The sequence below is a fragment of the Xenia sp. Carnegie-2017 genome, unplaced genomic scaffold (genome assembly GCF_021976095.1).
Source record: "Xenia sp. Carnegie-2017 unplaced genomic scaffold, XeniaSp_v1 HiC_scaffold_9, whole genome shotgun sequence".
In the NCBI taxonomy this organism is placed as follows: Eukaryota; Metazoa; Cnidaria; class Anthozoa; order Malacalcyonacea; family Xeniidae; genus Xenia; species Xenia sp. Carnegie-2017.
This window is the reverse complement of record NW_025813559.1, coordinates 69928-86892: the sequence shown is the minus strand read 5'-3', so window position 1 is coordinate 86892 and position 16965 is coordinate 69928. Positions and strand designations below refer to the sequence as shown.

At 29.8% G+C, this 16965-nt stretch overlaps 1 long non-coding RNA gene across 1 annotated transcript in view; it reads right to left on the bottom strand.

Annotated features, from left to right (window-relative positions):
- LOC124459386 overlaps positions 1 to 11576 on the bottom strand; it is a 53936-nt gene extending 42360 nt beyond the window's left edge. Inside the window, exons 1-2 of the long non-coding RNA XR_006953606.1 lie at positions 11364 to 11576; positions 10961 to 11126 (exon numbers count right to left, since the gene is read on the bottom strand). This is a non-coding gene — a long non-coding RNA (uncharacterized LOC124459386). The remainder of the gene's footprint in view (positions 1 to 10960; positions 11127 to 11363) is intronic.
- Between the last annotated feature and the right edge of the window lie 5389 nt (positions 11577 to 16965).

The window sequence follows — 16965 nt, the reverse complement described above, 5'->3', positions numbered from 1 at the left end:
ATATGGAAATATGATAACATTCATTTTCAGGGGATTGGAATCCCTACTTTCGTAAAAGTTGTTTTTAAGTGGAAAATGTGTTTAATTGCTTGAATTATAACATTTTTATGAAATGATGGAAATAAGACTAAATTCATTTTCAATAGGAGAAGAATCCCTATTTTTATAAAAGTTCTTTTTATTGTGCAAAATATGTTCAAATGCGTGAAGAATTATAGTCTTTTGATGAAAATATGGAAATATGATAAAATTCATTTTCAGAATGGTTGGAATCCCTGTTTTTGTAAAAGTTGTTTTTTAAATGGAAAATGTGTTGAAATGCATTGATTATAACCTTTTAATAAAAATATGGAAATATGATAAAATTCATTTTGGAATCCTTGTTTTCGTAAAAGTTGTTTTTTTAAGTGGAAAATGTGCTGAAATGCATTAATTATAGTTTTATAGTGAAAATATGAAAATATTATAAAACTTATATTCAGGATCGGGGTGGACTTAATTTTTTGTAAAAGTTGTTTTTTAAGTGGAAAATGTGTTCAAATGCATGAATAAGTTTTTTGGTGAAAATATGGAAATATGATAACATTCATTTTCAGGGGATTGGAATCCCTACTTTCGTAAAAGTTGTTTTTAAGTGGAAAATGTGTTTAATTGCTTGAATTATAACATTTTTATGAAATGATGGAAATAAGACTAAATTCATTTTCAATAGGAGAAGAATCCCTATTTTTATAAAAGTTCTTTTTATTGTGCAAAATATGTTCAAATGCGTGAAGAATTATAGTCTTTTGATGAAAATATGGAAATATGATAAAATTCATTTTCAGAATGGTTGAATCCCTGTTTTGTAAAAGTTGTTTTTTAAATGGAAAATGTGTTTAAATGCATTGATTATAATCTTTTAATAAAAATATGGAAATATGATAAAATTCATTTTCAGAATGGTTGGAATCCCTCTTTTCGTAAAAGTTGTTTTTTTAAGTGGAAAATGTGCTGAAATGCATTAATTATAGTTTTATAGTGAAAATATGAAAATATTATAAAACTTATATTCAGGATCAGGGGTGGACTTAATTTTTTGTAAAAGTTGTTTTTTAAGTGGAAAATGTGTTCAAATGCATGAATAAGTTTTTTGGTGAAAATATGGAAATATGATAACATTCATTTTCAGGGGATTGGAATCCCTACTTTCGTAAAAGTTGTTTTTTAAGTGGAAAATTGTTTAATTGCTTGAATTATAACATTTTTATGAAATAATGGAAATAAGACTTAATTCAATTTCAATAAGAGAAGAATCCCTATTTTTATAAAAGTTCTTTTTATTGTGCAAAATGTGTTCAAATGCGTGAAGAATTATAGTCTTTTGATGAAATAAGAAAATATGATAAAATTCATTTTCAGAATGGTTGGAATCCCTGTTTTGTAAAAGTTGTTTTTAAATGAAAATTTGTTGAAATGCATTAATTATAGTTTTATAGTGAAAATATGAAAATATTATAAAACTTATATTCAGATCGGGGTGGACTTTATTTTTGTAAAAGTTCTTTTTAGTGAAAATGTGTTGAAATGCATTAATTATAGTCTTTGGTGAAAATATGGAAATATGATAAATTAAATTTCAGGAGTTGACTCTATTTTTTGTAAAAGTTCTTTTGGATGTAGAAAATGTGTTCAAATGCTTGAATTATAATATTTTAATGAAAATATGGAAATATGATAAAATTCATTTTCAGGGGATTGGAATCCCTACTTTCGTAAAAGTTGTTTTTTAAATGAAAAATGTGTTTAATTGCTTGAATTATAACATTTTTATGAAATGATGGAAATAAGACTAAATTCATTTTCAATAGGAGAAGAATCCCTATTTTTATAAAAGTTCTTTTTATTGTGCAAAATATGTTCAAATGCGTGAAGAATTATAGTCTTTTGATGAAAATATGGAAATATGATAAAATTCATTTTCAGAATGGTTGGAATCCCTGTTTTTGTAAAGGTTGTTTTTTAAATGGAAAATGTGTTGAAATGCATTGATTATAACCTTTTAATAAAAATATGGAAATATGATAAAATTCATTTTCAGAATGGTTGGAATCCCTGTTTTCGTAAAAGTTGTTTTTTTAAGTGGAAAATGTGCTGAAATGCATTAATTATAGTTTTATAGTGAAAATATGAAAATATTATAAAACTTATATTCAGGATCGGGGGTGGACTTAATTTTTTGTAAGAGTTGTTTTTTAAGTGGCAAATGTGTTCAAATGCATGAATAAGTTTTTTGGTGAAAATATGGAAATATGATAACATTCATTTTCAGGGGATTGGAATCCCTACTTTCGTAAAAGTTGTTTTTTAAATGAAAAATGTGTTTAATTGCTTGAATTATAACATTTTTATGAAATGATGGAAATAAGACTAAATTCATTTTCAATAAGAGAAGAATCCCTATTTTTATAAAAGTTCTTTTTATTGTGCAAAATGTGTTCAAATGCGTGAAGAATTATAGTCTTTTGATGAAACTAAGAAAATATGATAAAATTCATTTTCAGAATGGTTGGAATCCCTGTTTTTGTAAAAGTTGTTTTTTAAATGGAAAATGTGTTTAAATGCATTGATTATAATCTTTTAATAAAATATGGAAATATGATAAAATTCATTTTCAGAATGGTGGAATCCCTGTTTTCGTAAAAGTTGTTTTTTTAAGTGGAAAATGTGCTGAAATGCATTAATTATAGTTTTATAGTGAAAATATGAAAATATTATAAAACTTATATTCAGGATCAGGGGTGGACTTAATTTTTTGTAAAAGTTGTTTTTTAAGTGGAAAATGTGTTCAAATGCATGAATAAGTCTTTTGGTGAAAATATGGAAATATGATAACATTCATTTTCAGATTGGAATCCCTACTTCGTAAAAGTTGTTTTAAGTGGAAAATGTGTTTAATTGCTTGAATTATAACATTTTTATGAAATGATGGAAATAAGACTAAATTCATTTTCAATAAGAGAAGAATCCCTATTTTTATAAAAGTTCTTTTTATTGTGCAAAATGTGTTCAAATGCGTGAAGAATTATAGTCTTTGATGAAACTAAGAAAATATGATAAAATTCATTTTCAGAATGGTTGGAATCCCTGTTTTGTAAAAGTTGTTTTTAAATGAAAATTTGTTGAAATGCATTAATTATAGTTTTATAGTGAAAATATGAAAATATTATCATATCAGGGGGGTGGACTTTATTTTTTGTAAAAGTTCTTTTAAGTGAAAATGTGTTGAAATGCATTAATTATAGTCTTTTGGTGAAAATATGGAAATATGATAGAATTAAATTTCAGGGGGAGTTGACTCTATTTTTTGTAAAAGTTCTTTTGGATGTAGAAAATGTGTTCAAATGCTTGAATTATAATATTTTAATGAAAATATGGAAATATGATAAAATTCATTTTCAGGGGATTGGAATCCCTACTTTCGTAAAAGTTGTTTTTTAAATGAAAAATGTGTTTAATTGCTTGAATTATAACATTTTTATGAAATGATGGAAATAAGACTAAATTCATTTTCAATAGGAGAAGAATCCCTATTTTTATAAAAGTTCTTTTTATTGTGCAAAATATGTTCAAATGCGTGAAGAATTATAGTCTTTTGATGAAAATATGGAAATATGATAAAATTCATTTTCAGAATGGTTGGAATCCCTGTTTTTGTAAAAGTTGTTTTTTAAATGGAAAATGTGTTTAAATGCATTGATTATAATCTTTTAATAAAAATATGGAAATATGATAAAATTCATTTTCAGAATGGTTGGAATCCCTGTTTTCGTAAAAGTTGTTTTTTTAAGTGGAAAATGTGCTGAAATGCATTAATTATAGTTTTATAGTGAAAATATGAAAATATTATAAAACTTATATTCAGGATCTGGGGTGGACTTAATTTTTTGTAAAAGTTGTTTTTTAAGTGGAAAATGTGTTCAAATGCATGAATAAGTTTTTTGGTGAAAATATGGAAATATGATAACATTCATTTTCAGGGGATTGGAATCCCTACTTTCGTAAAAGTTGTTTTTTAAGTGGAAAATTGTTTAATTGCTTGAATTATAACATTTTTATGAAATGATGGAAATAAGACTAAATTCATTTTCAATAAGAGAAGAATCCCTATTTTTATAAAAGTTCTTTTTATTGTGCAAAATGTGTTCAAATGCGTGAAGAATTATAGTCTTTTGATGAAACTAAGAAAATATGATAAAATTCATTTTCAGAATGGTTGGAATCCCTGTTTTTGTAAAAGTTGTTTTTTAAATGAAAAATTTGTTGAAATGCATTAATTATAGTTTTATAGTGAAAATATGAAAATATTATAAAACTTATATTCATGATCGGGGTGGACTTTATTTTTTGTAAAAGTTCTTTTTAAGTGAAAAATGTGTTGAAATGCATTAATTATAGTCTTTTGGTGAAAATATGGAAATATGATAGAATTAAATTTCAGGGGGAGTTGACTCTATTTTTTGTAAAAGTTCTTTTGGATGTGAAAATGTGTTCAAATGCTTGAATATATTTTAATGAAAATATGGAAATATGATAAAATTCATTTTCAGGGATTGGAATCCCTACTTTCGTAAAAGTTGTTTTTAAATGGAAAATGTGTTTAATGCTTAACATTTTTATGAAATGATGGAAATAAGACTAAATTCATTTTCAATAGGAGAAGAATCCCTATTTTTATAAAAGTTCTTTTTATTGTGCAAAATATGTTCAAATGCGTGAAGAATTATAGTCTTTTGATGAAAATATGGAAATATGATAAAATTCATTTTCAGAATGGTTGGAATCCCTGTTTTTGTAAAAGTTGTTTTTTAAATGGAAAATGTGTTGAAATGCATTGATTATAATCTTTTAATAAAAATATGGAAATATGATAAAATTCATTTTCAGAATGGTTGGAATCCCTGTTTTCGTAAAAGTTGTTTTTTTAAGTGGAAAATGTGCTGAAATGCATTAATTATAGTTTTATAGTGAAAATATGAAAATATTATAAAACTTATATTCAGGATCGGGGGTGGACTTAATTTTTTGTAAAAGTTGTTTTTTAAGTGGAAAATGTGTTCAAATGCATGAATAAGTTTTTGGTGAAAATATGGAAATATGATAACATTCATTTTCAGGGATTGGAATCCCTACTTTCGTAAAAGTTGTTTTTAAGTGGAAAATGTGTTTAATTGCTTGAATTATAACATTTTTATGAAATGATGGAAATAAGACTAAATTCATTTTCAATAGGAGAAGAATCCTATTTTATAAAAGTTCTTTTTATTGTGCAAAATATGTTCAAATGCGTGAAGAATTATAGTCTTTTGATGAAAATATGGAAATATGATAAAATTCATTTTCAGAATGGTTGGAATCCCTGTTTTTGTAAAAGTTGTTTTTTAAATGGAAAATGTGTTTAAATGCATTGATTATAATCTTTTAATAAAAATATGGAAATATGATAAAATTCATTTTCAGAATGGTTGGAATCCCTGTTTTCGTAAAAGTTGTTTTTTTAAGTGGAAAATGTGCTGAAATGCATTAATTATAGTTTTATAGTGAAAATATGAAAATATTATAAAACTTATATTCAGGATCAGGGGTGGACTTAATTTTTTGTAAAAGTTGTTTTTTAAGTGGAAAATGTGTTCAAATGCATGAATAAGTCTTTTGGTGAAAATATGGAAATATGATAACATTCATTTTCAGGGGATTGGAATCCCTACTTTCGTAAAAGTTGTTTTTAAGTGGAAAATGTGTTTAATTGCTTGAATTATAACATTTTTATGAAATGATGGAAATAAGACTAAATTCATTTTCAATAAGAGAAGAATCCCTATTTTTATAAAAGTTCTTTTTATTGTGCAAAATGTGTTCAAATGCGTGAAGAATTATAGTCTTTTGATGAAACTAAGAAAATATGATAAAATTCATTTTCAGAATGGTTGGAATCCCTGTTTTTGTAAAAGTTGTTTTTTAAATGAAAAATTTGTTGAAATGCATTAATTATAGTTTTATAGTGAAAATATGAAAATATTATAAAACTTATATTCAGGATCGGGGGTGGACTTTATTTTTTGTAAAAGTTCTTTTTAAGTGAAAAATGTGTTGAAATGCATTAATTATAGTCTTTTGGTGAAAATATGGAAATATGATAGAATTAAATTTCAGGGGGAGTTGACTCTATTTTTTGTAAAAGTTCTTTTGGATGTAGAAAATGTGTTCAAATGCTTGAATTATAATATTTTAATGAAAATATGGAAATATGATAAAATTCATTTTCAGGGGATTGGAATCCCTACTTTCGTAAAAGTTGTTTTTTAAATGAAAAATGTGTTTAATTGCTTGAATTATAACATTTTATGAAATGATGGAAATAAGATAAATTCATTTTCAATAGGAGAAGAATCCCTATTTTATAAAAGTTCTTTTATTGTGCAAAATGTGTTCAAATGCATGAAGAATTATAGTCTTTTGATGAAAATATGAAATATGATAAAATTCATTTTCAGAATGGTTGGAATCCTGTTTTTGTAAAAGTTGTTTTTAAATGGAAAATGTGTTGAAATGCATTGATTATAACTTTTAATAAAAATATGGAAATATGATAAAATTCATTTTCAGAATGGTTGGAATCCCTGTTTTCGTAAAAGTTGTTTTTTTAAGTGGAAAATGTGTTGAAATGCATTAATTATAGTTTTATAGTGAAAATATGAAAATATTATAAAACTTATATTCAGGATCGGGGTGGACTTAATTTTTGTAAAAGTTGTTTTTAAGTGGAAAATGTGTTCAAATGCATGAATAAGTTTTTGGTGAAAATATGGAAATATGATAACATTCATTTTCAGGGTTGGAATCCTACTTTCGTAAAAGTTGTTTTAAGTGGAAAATGTGTTTAAATGCTTGAATTATAACATTTTTATGAAATGATGGAAATAAGACTAAATTCATTTTCAATAGGAGAAGAATCCCTATTTTTATAAAAGTTCTTTTTTGTGCAAAATGTGTTCAAATGCATGAAGAATTATAGTCTTTTGATGAAAATATGGAAATATGATAAAATTCATTTTCAGAATGGTTGGAATCCCTGTTTTTGTAAAAGTTGTTTTTTAAATGGAAAATGTGTTTAAATGCATTGATTATAATCTTTTAATAAAAATATGGAAATATGATAAAATTCATTTTTAGAATGGTTGGAATCCTTGTTTTCGTAAAAGTTGTGTTTTAAGTGGAAATGTGCTGAAATGCATTAATTATAGTTTTATAGTGAAAATATGAAAATATTATAAAACTTATATTCAGGATCTGGGGTGGACTTAATTTTTTGTAAAAGTTGTTTTTTAAGTGGAAAATGTGTTCAAATGCATGAATAAGTCTTTTGGTGAAAATATGGAAATATGATAACATTCATTTTCAGGGGATTGGAATCCCTACTTTCGAAAAAGTTGTTTTTAAGTAGAAAATGTGTTTAAATGCTTGAATTATAACATTTATATGAAATGATGGAAATAAGACTAAATTCATTTTCAATAGGAGAAGAATCCCTATTTTTATAAAAGTTCTTTTTATTGTGCAAAATATGTTCAAATGCGTGAAGAATTATAGTCTTTTGATGAAAATATGGAAATATGATAAAATTCATTTTCAGAATGGTTGGAATCCCTGTTTTGTAAAAGTTGTTTTTAAATGAAAATTTGTTGAAATGCATTAATTATAGTTTTATAGTGAAAATATGAAAATATTATAAAACTTATATTCAGGATGGGGTGGACTTTATTTTTGTAAAAGTTCTTTTAAGTGAAAATGTGTTGAAATGCATTAATTATAGTCTTTTGGTGAAAATATGGAAATATGATAAAATTAAATTTCAGGGGAGTTGACTCTATTTTTGTGAAAGTTCTTTTAATGTGGAAAATGTGCTCAAATGCATGAGTTATAGTGTTTTGATGAAAATATGGAAAAATTATAAAATTCATTTTCAGGGTTGGAATCCTACTTTCGTAAAAGTTGTTTTTAAATGGAAAATGTGTTTAAATGCTTGAATTATAACATTTTATGAAATATGGAAATATGATAAATTCATTTTCAATAGGAGAAGAATCCCTATTTTTATAAAAGTTCTTTTATTGTGCAAAATGTGTTCAAATGCATGAAGAATTATAGTCTTTGATGAAAATATGAAAATATGATAAAATTCATTTTCAGAATGGTTGGAATCCCTGTTTTTGTAAAAGTTGTTTTTAAATGGAAAATGTGTTGAAATGCATTGATTATAACTTTTAATAAAATATGGAAATATGATAAAATTCATTTTCAGAATGGTTGGAATCCCTGTTTTCGTAAAAGTTGTTTTTAAGTGGAAAATGTGTTGAAATGCATTAATTATAGTTTTATAGTGAAAATATGAAAATATTATAAAACTTATATTCAGGATGGGGTGGACTTAATTTTTGTAAAAGTTGTTTTTAAGTGGAAAATGTGTTCAAATGCATGAAATAGTTTTGGTGAAAATATGGAAATATGATAAAATTCATTTTCAGGGATTGGAATCCCTACTTTCGTAAAAGTTGTTTTAAGTGGAAAATGTGTTTAAATGCTTGAATTATAACTTTTTATGAAATATGGAAATAAGATAAATTCATTTTCAATAGGAGAATCCTATTTTTATAAAAGTTCTTTTATTGTGGAAAATGTGTTCAAATGCAAGAATTATAGTCTTTTGATAAAAATATGGAAATATGATAAAATTCATTTTCAGAATGGTTGGAATCCCTATTTTTGTAAAAGTTGTTTTTTTAAGTGGAAAATGTGTTGAAATGCATTAATTATAGTTTTATAGGAAAATATGAAAATATTATAAACTTATATTCAGGAGGGGTAGACTTAATTTTTGTAAAAGTTTTTTAAGTGGAAAATGTGTTCAAATGCATGAATTATAGTCTTTCGGTGAAAATATGGAAATTTTATAAAATTCATTTTCAGCTGGGGGGTGGACGTGATTTTTTTGTATAAAGTTCTTTTTGATGTGGAAAATGTGTTCAAATGCATGAATTATAATTTTTTGATGAAATAATGGAAATGAGATTAAATTCATTTTCAAGGGGGTGGAATCCCTTTTTAGTAAAAGTTGTTTTTTTAATTGGAATATGTGTACAAATGCATGAATTATAGTCTTTTGACGAAAATATGAAAATATTACAAAATTAATTTTCAGGGGTGTGGACTCGATTTTTCGTCAAAGTTCTTTTTGATGTGAAAATGTGCTCAAATGCATGAATTATAGCTTTTTGATGAAAATATGTAAATATGATAAAATTAATTTTCATGGGGGTGGAATACCTACTTTTGTAAAAGTTGTTTTAAAGTTGAAAATGTGTTCAAAAGCAAGAATTATAGTCTTGGTGAAATAATGGAATATGATAATATTTATTTTCAGGGGGGTGGAGTGAATTTTTTGTAAGAAGCTCTTTCTGATGTGGAAAATGTGTTCAAATGCTTTCGTTCAAGACGAAACATCAATTTCATTTTGTCTTGGTCGAAGTAAGTTTTTTTATTGTCACATTAATATACATAATTTTCGTCGATAATATGAAAAAACATTTTTAGTTAAGCGCTTCTGACATCACTACGCACGGTCTCATTATAATATGAAATCCTCAGTAACAAAAGCTGACCACGACACACTTTACGAGAACGGGGTCGATACCTTCAATGCAACAAGCCCCTAGCCTGGATATAAATACTAGTGAAAGCATGGTTTATACATATGTAAAGAATTGACGCTCAACATTGAAAAAGCATATTGAAAGCAAAAACGAATAATAAATTTATATGGGAAAACTGAAAATGTTACCGATACATAGGTATTTTTTAAATCATTGTTCGTTGCCTGACCGTTATTTTGAGCTCTGTTCTTCTTGTTTAATTAACTCAATTATTAACAAGGTATCGTTATCTTAATGCATTTAAGAGTTAAGGTATCGTTTTCACACATTTCGTATTAGTTTGCACTCAGACGAATGAGATGTTACTCGTTGGAAAAAAACTGACTGCGGTCGAAGCGTGCAACTACGGTTTGGTAACAGAAGTTATTCCTCAAGCCGAAATTGAAAAAGAAATCAACAACAGAATGAAATACATGGCTGCGTTGCCGCCGAAGGTAGCGCAAATCTGGACTTTAAAGTTATAGCTTCGTTTCATTTAACCATACAATGCTTCTCTCCATTGCAGTCTCTCTCAATGTGGAAGAAATTATGTCGCTCAGCTGAGCTGGAGAAACTTCATGATGAGAGTAATATAGAATGCGATTTGATTGCTCAAAGATGGGTCTGGAGGAATGCGCGCAAGCAGTGATGAATTTTTAAAACGAAAATAAAAAATGTAGTTGAAACATTAAGTTGATTTTTGTTGATGAAATGTTCCATGCATTTTCTTTCTGTGTATGTTATTCAGTTTAATAAAAACCATTTTCACCAAAGTGTTAAGCGTACAAAAGCATCTGCGCAAACATCTACTTGATGTCACGTGACAACATGTTAATTAATGGCAATTATTTTTTAACAACTGCATCATTTTTCAACAATTGCGCACGAAAGAAGGTTGTTGCGACTAAGAAGTCCGTTACGCCAGCAGTAAACACTGAAGTCTCAATGACTTGAACGATACAGAACGAGTGTTCGAAATTTTCCAGCAAAAGTTTTTTTGCTATGTTTTGGAACTTGATTCAAAACGCAATTTTTTTCCTCCAAAGTAAAGATTTTAAAAATCGTGGTTAAATGAACGAATATGTTTTGTTATTCAACTCAAGTTACGAATGATTTACACCAACAACGCTACAAATTCCGCTGCGTAAAGGTTACAAACGGATCATTGGGGACACAATATCCTATTTGTACAATAAATATTTGCACGCGCCATAAGTCTGATCGTAAAATACCTTGATGGTAAATCATTCCTGTAAGCTCGTCCACCATCTTCTTACGATGCCATCCAAAATATCATCGTTGCTGATGTACTTTTGAAACAAATCGCATTCCTCGTGATTTTTATCCTCAAGTTCTTGTATATTACTGTTGACCATCAACGTCTGTTTCTCGAAGGCACTACAATATTAAATATGCTGCTTTACTATTTGCTGACATGGATTTTTTAAAAGTTCAAAACTGTAAATGTTTTCATCATCTGCGACGTGAACGTCCATGAATAAAAATAGAAATTTATTGCATTTTCAAAGGTCCCGTGTCCCTCTCCCTCTAGTTGCTAAGCTTCGCCCACCCTCCCTTTCCTTCTGCTTTCCAATAGTGTTCAATCCTCTCCCTCGTAAAAATAGACACACAAACCTGTCTAGAAACTAGTGAAAATCTCGCCAAAAGTGAATTGAGTTCCTTCTCGAAATGTTTGAAAGACAAAAGTTCTGCAATAATTCCGCGTTTCCTTTGCCATGTCGCAATCGAGTTTCGTGTTGCATAGAATAACAGACATTACCCGATTTAAAGGAAATTCACCGTAAGACAAAATGAATTTTTTTTAAAGCATCTCGGTTCTTTTATAAAAACAACAATTATGTTTCACGATACACTTTGTTTGAGGCGAGGGGGGGTAGGGATAGGGAGTAAAACATTTTGTGGGAACTTAGATAAAGCTATTCGTAGTTTTAATAACTTTTCAATCTCACAGTTAATTTTTAACACCTCAGAACATAACACATCCTCTCAGGTTCAAGAAAAGAAAACATTAAAAGCTTTATATAAAGTGATCAATAGGCGTGGATACAACTCATATACCTAACGATTCAAAATATGACCTTGTGCCCAGGCCTCTGTTTAATATAAACAAGTCACATGTGCCTGTGAGTGATTAAATAAATGAGGTAAAGATAGAGAGCAACATCCAACTGAAGGATAACCCCACTCCACAAACTTCGTTTGAAAAGTTGCCCTTTAAAAACACGAGGAATATGTCAACTGAAATAAAAATTACGTAATGTTGTACTGAGGGAGTCACTGGGGGTGAACAAAGTACTCAATTATATTAAGGGGTGTGCGTAAAAAGGAAAGTATGGGGGTAAAGGAAACTGAACCCGTCAAGGTTTAATATCGCCCCGTTAGCAAATAAACTTTCTCACTTTGGGGATTTTTGTCTGAATGTATTATTGACGTGTTTATTGCATTCATTGGCGAAGTAAATTGACCAATTTAAAACGACTCAATAAATGTTTGACATATGATATTAAAGAAAGTTTGGCTGTTTTCAAAATTATATCAATTCCTTTCTTTTTTCCACAAAACTCTCAAAAATGACTTAAATGTTAGTGACGTGACGGTATGCGCAAAAAACTCTTTTGAGACAATCGCTATTTTCCATATTAAATATAACTCTGAAATTAAACACTTGAAAACACAGATGAAGTCAGACCAGCTAGGATGAATAATTTTACTAACTCAATACAATTACCTTTTTTTGAAGCAAAGACTATATCAGACAGTGCGATAAGGGAAAGACCAAATCCAGCTGTTGGACCGTTTACCGAAGCGATCAAAGGTTTAGGACACGTGAGAAGAAGTCGTAGGTCGTATTTACTGCAAGTCTACACCACAATTTGAACAATCTGTACCTCTATGCAATTAACAGCATAAATGTGCCATTCAATAAACAAACCAAAAATCAGTACGATCAATAAAAACCATTGAGATTTTCACAAGAACAATAGCGATAAATCAAGAGGCATATAATCATTTATCACAAAACCTTTTCTATTGTTGATGTTGGCTATAACCAAACTTTTTCCATCTTTTGTAGCTACTTCCTTTCTTTATATACGCAACTTTGAGCAAGGCGAAAGGGACCACTTCAATACCCCAGTTCTATCATCACATAAAGAATGTTTAGTGCAGAGTTGATCTTCTGCGAGTACCAGTTGACCACCTTCATGTGGGCTCATATAATAATGGGGCCCCGTCATCATTATACGAACAAACAACTGACATCCACAAAGAATCCAAACTACAAAAAAAAACATTCTTGGCCATGAGTCACGATGACACATGAACAATGAAAAAACTAGTAAGAGTAATTGAAGTGAATGACAGAGGTGGTAAAGGGATTTTCACAACTCTATCCATCTGGGATGTACAATATGAGAAAATATGAAATAATGATATGCAAAGTAACAATGCATCAGCAAAATAAATTTATTATGAAATCTCATGCATTTCTTTCATATTATATTACATTGACTCCCAAAGACTATAGTTCCTGCACTTAACACCAGGCTGCGAATTAACGGTGTGCAATGTGCAATTTGCACATCGTTTTGGCTAAAATGAAAGTAATTGCACAACACTTTTTCAAACGATGTGCAAAAATATTTTTTCATTAATTACTATCACATATATTGAAAAAAAAATTTTTAAAATCTTAGGCCATGTAATTGGCCATGTTGACATATTGTCGTCAAATTGAAAAGGACGTCACTTTGAGACTGGAAAGTCTGTCAACAGTCGACATACTGGTTGACATACATGGTTTTCTGTGCCAGAAGTCACCTAAGAAACTGAGAGAGCTGATTAAACTAGCTGAAATGTATGGAGAAACTGTACATTTCAGATGTAGGCCGCAACTACTTCACCTGATGCCCAAAAGCAGAAGATAAATGGATTCCTAGCTAAATGAAAAGACGCTCGTTTCCCAATGTATGCTTCTATCTTTGTGGACATTATTAGTCCTTTGCGTGTTTTGTCTCTTGGACTACAAACTGACGACAATGATCCAGTTAAAGCTTTAAGGAGAATCAAGGAATTTGACTGGACTATGGTCAAGCTTCAAGGTAGTACATTTGGCAAAGCTACTTTCGATAAATTTAGGAAGGATTGCAAACCTACTGGTGACGACAAGAACCAGATTTCGTATCAAGGTGTTGTGCTCACAAATTATCCCCGTGCACTAAATGGAGCTGCTGGACAACGACAAGAGTGGATAGATGCGATTATCCTCTGTTTGGGCAATCGCTTTAGTGATCTTCAAGAGACACCAGTTTACAAACACCTTTGTCCAATTATAGACACCCAGTCTTGGCCAGGTGAGGAAATTAATTTGGTGAGCTATGGAGACGAATCGGTTACGCTACTTGTCGACCACTTCATTCAGCTTTTGAAGCATAACGTATGGGATGTGTCGAACGATACGATGCTGACAGAAGAATGGAGTGGGCTTAAGTTGTTGATTCAGAGACGTATGGCAGAGCTATACCATACTTAGATGTTTGGGCTGCCATTCTCTCTTCACCAGTTAGTAAGGAAAAGTTTTAAGCGTTCTTAACATTGTGGAACTGTTATTAATTACGCCCATCTCTAATGCTGTGGTTGAGCGAATGTTCTCAACAATGGCCAAAATAAAGCCACACCTACGTAACAGAATGTCAAGAGGAAGATTGGACAGTCAGCGAATTAGTGAGGAGGGTCCATCAGTGGAAGAGTATGATCCAGCTCCCGCAATAGAGCGGTGGTATGAACAAAAGAAACGAAGGATTGGATATGGAGGCCATGCTTACCCAGAGAAGCGAAAGAAGAAAGTCGATACGTCAGAGGCATCAAGCTGCAGCAAACATTCTTATTTTCGGACCAAGACTCGTCAGAAAGTAACTAGTCGTGTACTATAACATGATAACTTGTAAAATGTATACGTTGATAAAATGTTATAAAAATATTACGTTCTAAAAATGTTAATTTAGTAAATAGTGCAGTATAATAATTACTGTGATATCATTTGATTATGCCTCTGGAGAAAAATTTTTGTCGAAAAAATTTGCACACCGTTTTTTCTCAACTAATTCGCACCCTGCTTAACACCATAAGACTAGAGTTCATGAACATAACTCCTGACTGTTATGGTCTATGCCCCTAAATCACAAATATTATAATGAATCCACGTAACTCACTAACACTATACTTCCTGCCCCTAACTCATAAACACTATAATTCACACAATTAGCTTGCAAACACTATATTTCATGCACCTCATACTCAAAAACTAGAGTTTATGCACTAACTCCAAAGATTACATTTCACACACCTAAGTACCAATAATTAAATACAATAGATTTTATGAGATGACTTTCATCGCAATACCTTTTTTAAACGTATTCCTGACGCTAGCAAACGTGAAAATCAAGTTGTTGGTGAATATATCTGCTAAATATGATTGAAGAAAAACATCGAGCCAAGAATCATCTAAAGATATAGAAACATAACATAAACTTACCACATCGCTTTCATTAAAAACGGCTTCTTCACCAAACTTCAAGAAACGAATTGTGACCTTGCCGAAATATAAATAGCGTTATGTTGCAAAGGAAGCAAAACGAGAAATGTCCGACGTCAATATATCTCACATTCCAAATTTACTTTACACGTTTTTCTGCCAAAACTGCGAGTCGCTCTTTGTTGTCTTCACCTCATCAAGCAAACATTAATTATAATTTTGAAAACAGCAATTCTTGGTTTTCATGTGTGTCTCAAGGGAATAACAAACAAAGAAAGGGCATCCACCATGTCGCCTAAGAGCAAAGGGAATCCAATGATATTATTTTGTAAGGAGTCCATCAGCATGATGCATATGAAAACCACCAATACTTTCCATAAACTAACAAATTCACAGTTTGAAAACGGATCGCTTTCTTCTATGCCAATTGCATGTTAAAAGTTCATTGCCAATGGCTGCTTCATCAAACTAAATATAAAAAGTGTTATGTTCAAAGGAAGCAAAATGAGACATGTGGGAAGTCATTATCTCACAATCCAAATTTACTTTAATTGATAGATATGATGCGAACTGTAGAGACGACGACACTTTTCACTTTATTATAAAACACATGTAATATAGACAAAAGAAACAGCCACCATGGGGCTGCTGCAAAACTGCAACGTCAATTTAAATTTATTGCAAAACCAATCTAATTCATTCATATTCATTACACTAGTTTGAATTCATAAAAAAAATTTAAATTTTCGATCCGTGCCACGCCTTAACAGCTTTCTCTAATCTTCCAAGTTCACTTTTTATTAAGCATTGATATGTGGTTAATCTCTTTTACCGCGAATTTTGTTGTGGATGGACAACTTTTCGCATTAGACAGAATATTTCACAATAAAAAAATCGTCTGTGAAAAACTATACTTTTAAAATTGTAGTTGTTTATTCCCTTTTATGCAAGAGAAACCGCAAGTTATTAGTAGCCTTACAGATCGTCTTTCTCAATCAGTAAACCATAAATTTTCTTTTACTGCTCAATAATCTTTTAAAACGGTGTGCGAACAGCAAGCAGTTTTAGATTATGTTTTAATTAAGCCATGAAAACCGCATGAAATCTTTGTGACGATCTATAAACATCTTCACACGTTTCTCAAGATCACATTCAGTTTCAGTTCAAAATTTATATTTTTCTCGTTATTATAAAGCATCTTGTAAGTTGCGCTATTCATAACAGATTAGCTTTCCGCTAATTGCTGCCATGCATCAGCGTGGCAGCACACTAATCTTGACATGTCTCGGCCCATTCCTCTACTCGACCTATATAGAGGTAAAATCTCGATTTGTGTCGTTCTGTCTGTTAACATTTCCGGGGATTTTACGGAATGAGGGGAAGAACAATCACAATAAGGTAGAACCTTTCGGAACTCCTGTCAGTTTCTCTTTGATTTTAAATGTCTGGAATCCGAATAGATATGCGGCCTAAACAACGTTATACAGTAGATACCAAAATCGAGTGATTACCGACATCAATTACACATATCTCGTTTGGCGAAAACACATGAAATCGATTCACCGTGCCGTATTTAGCCAGCTCGGTTCACATTTTTTATCTTGCGCTCTATGCTCAGACGGTGAGCAAAATATAGTGTAAGCATGTATTTATTTTCGTTAGAGCTTTTACTATTACTTGAAA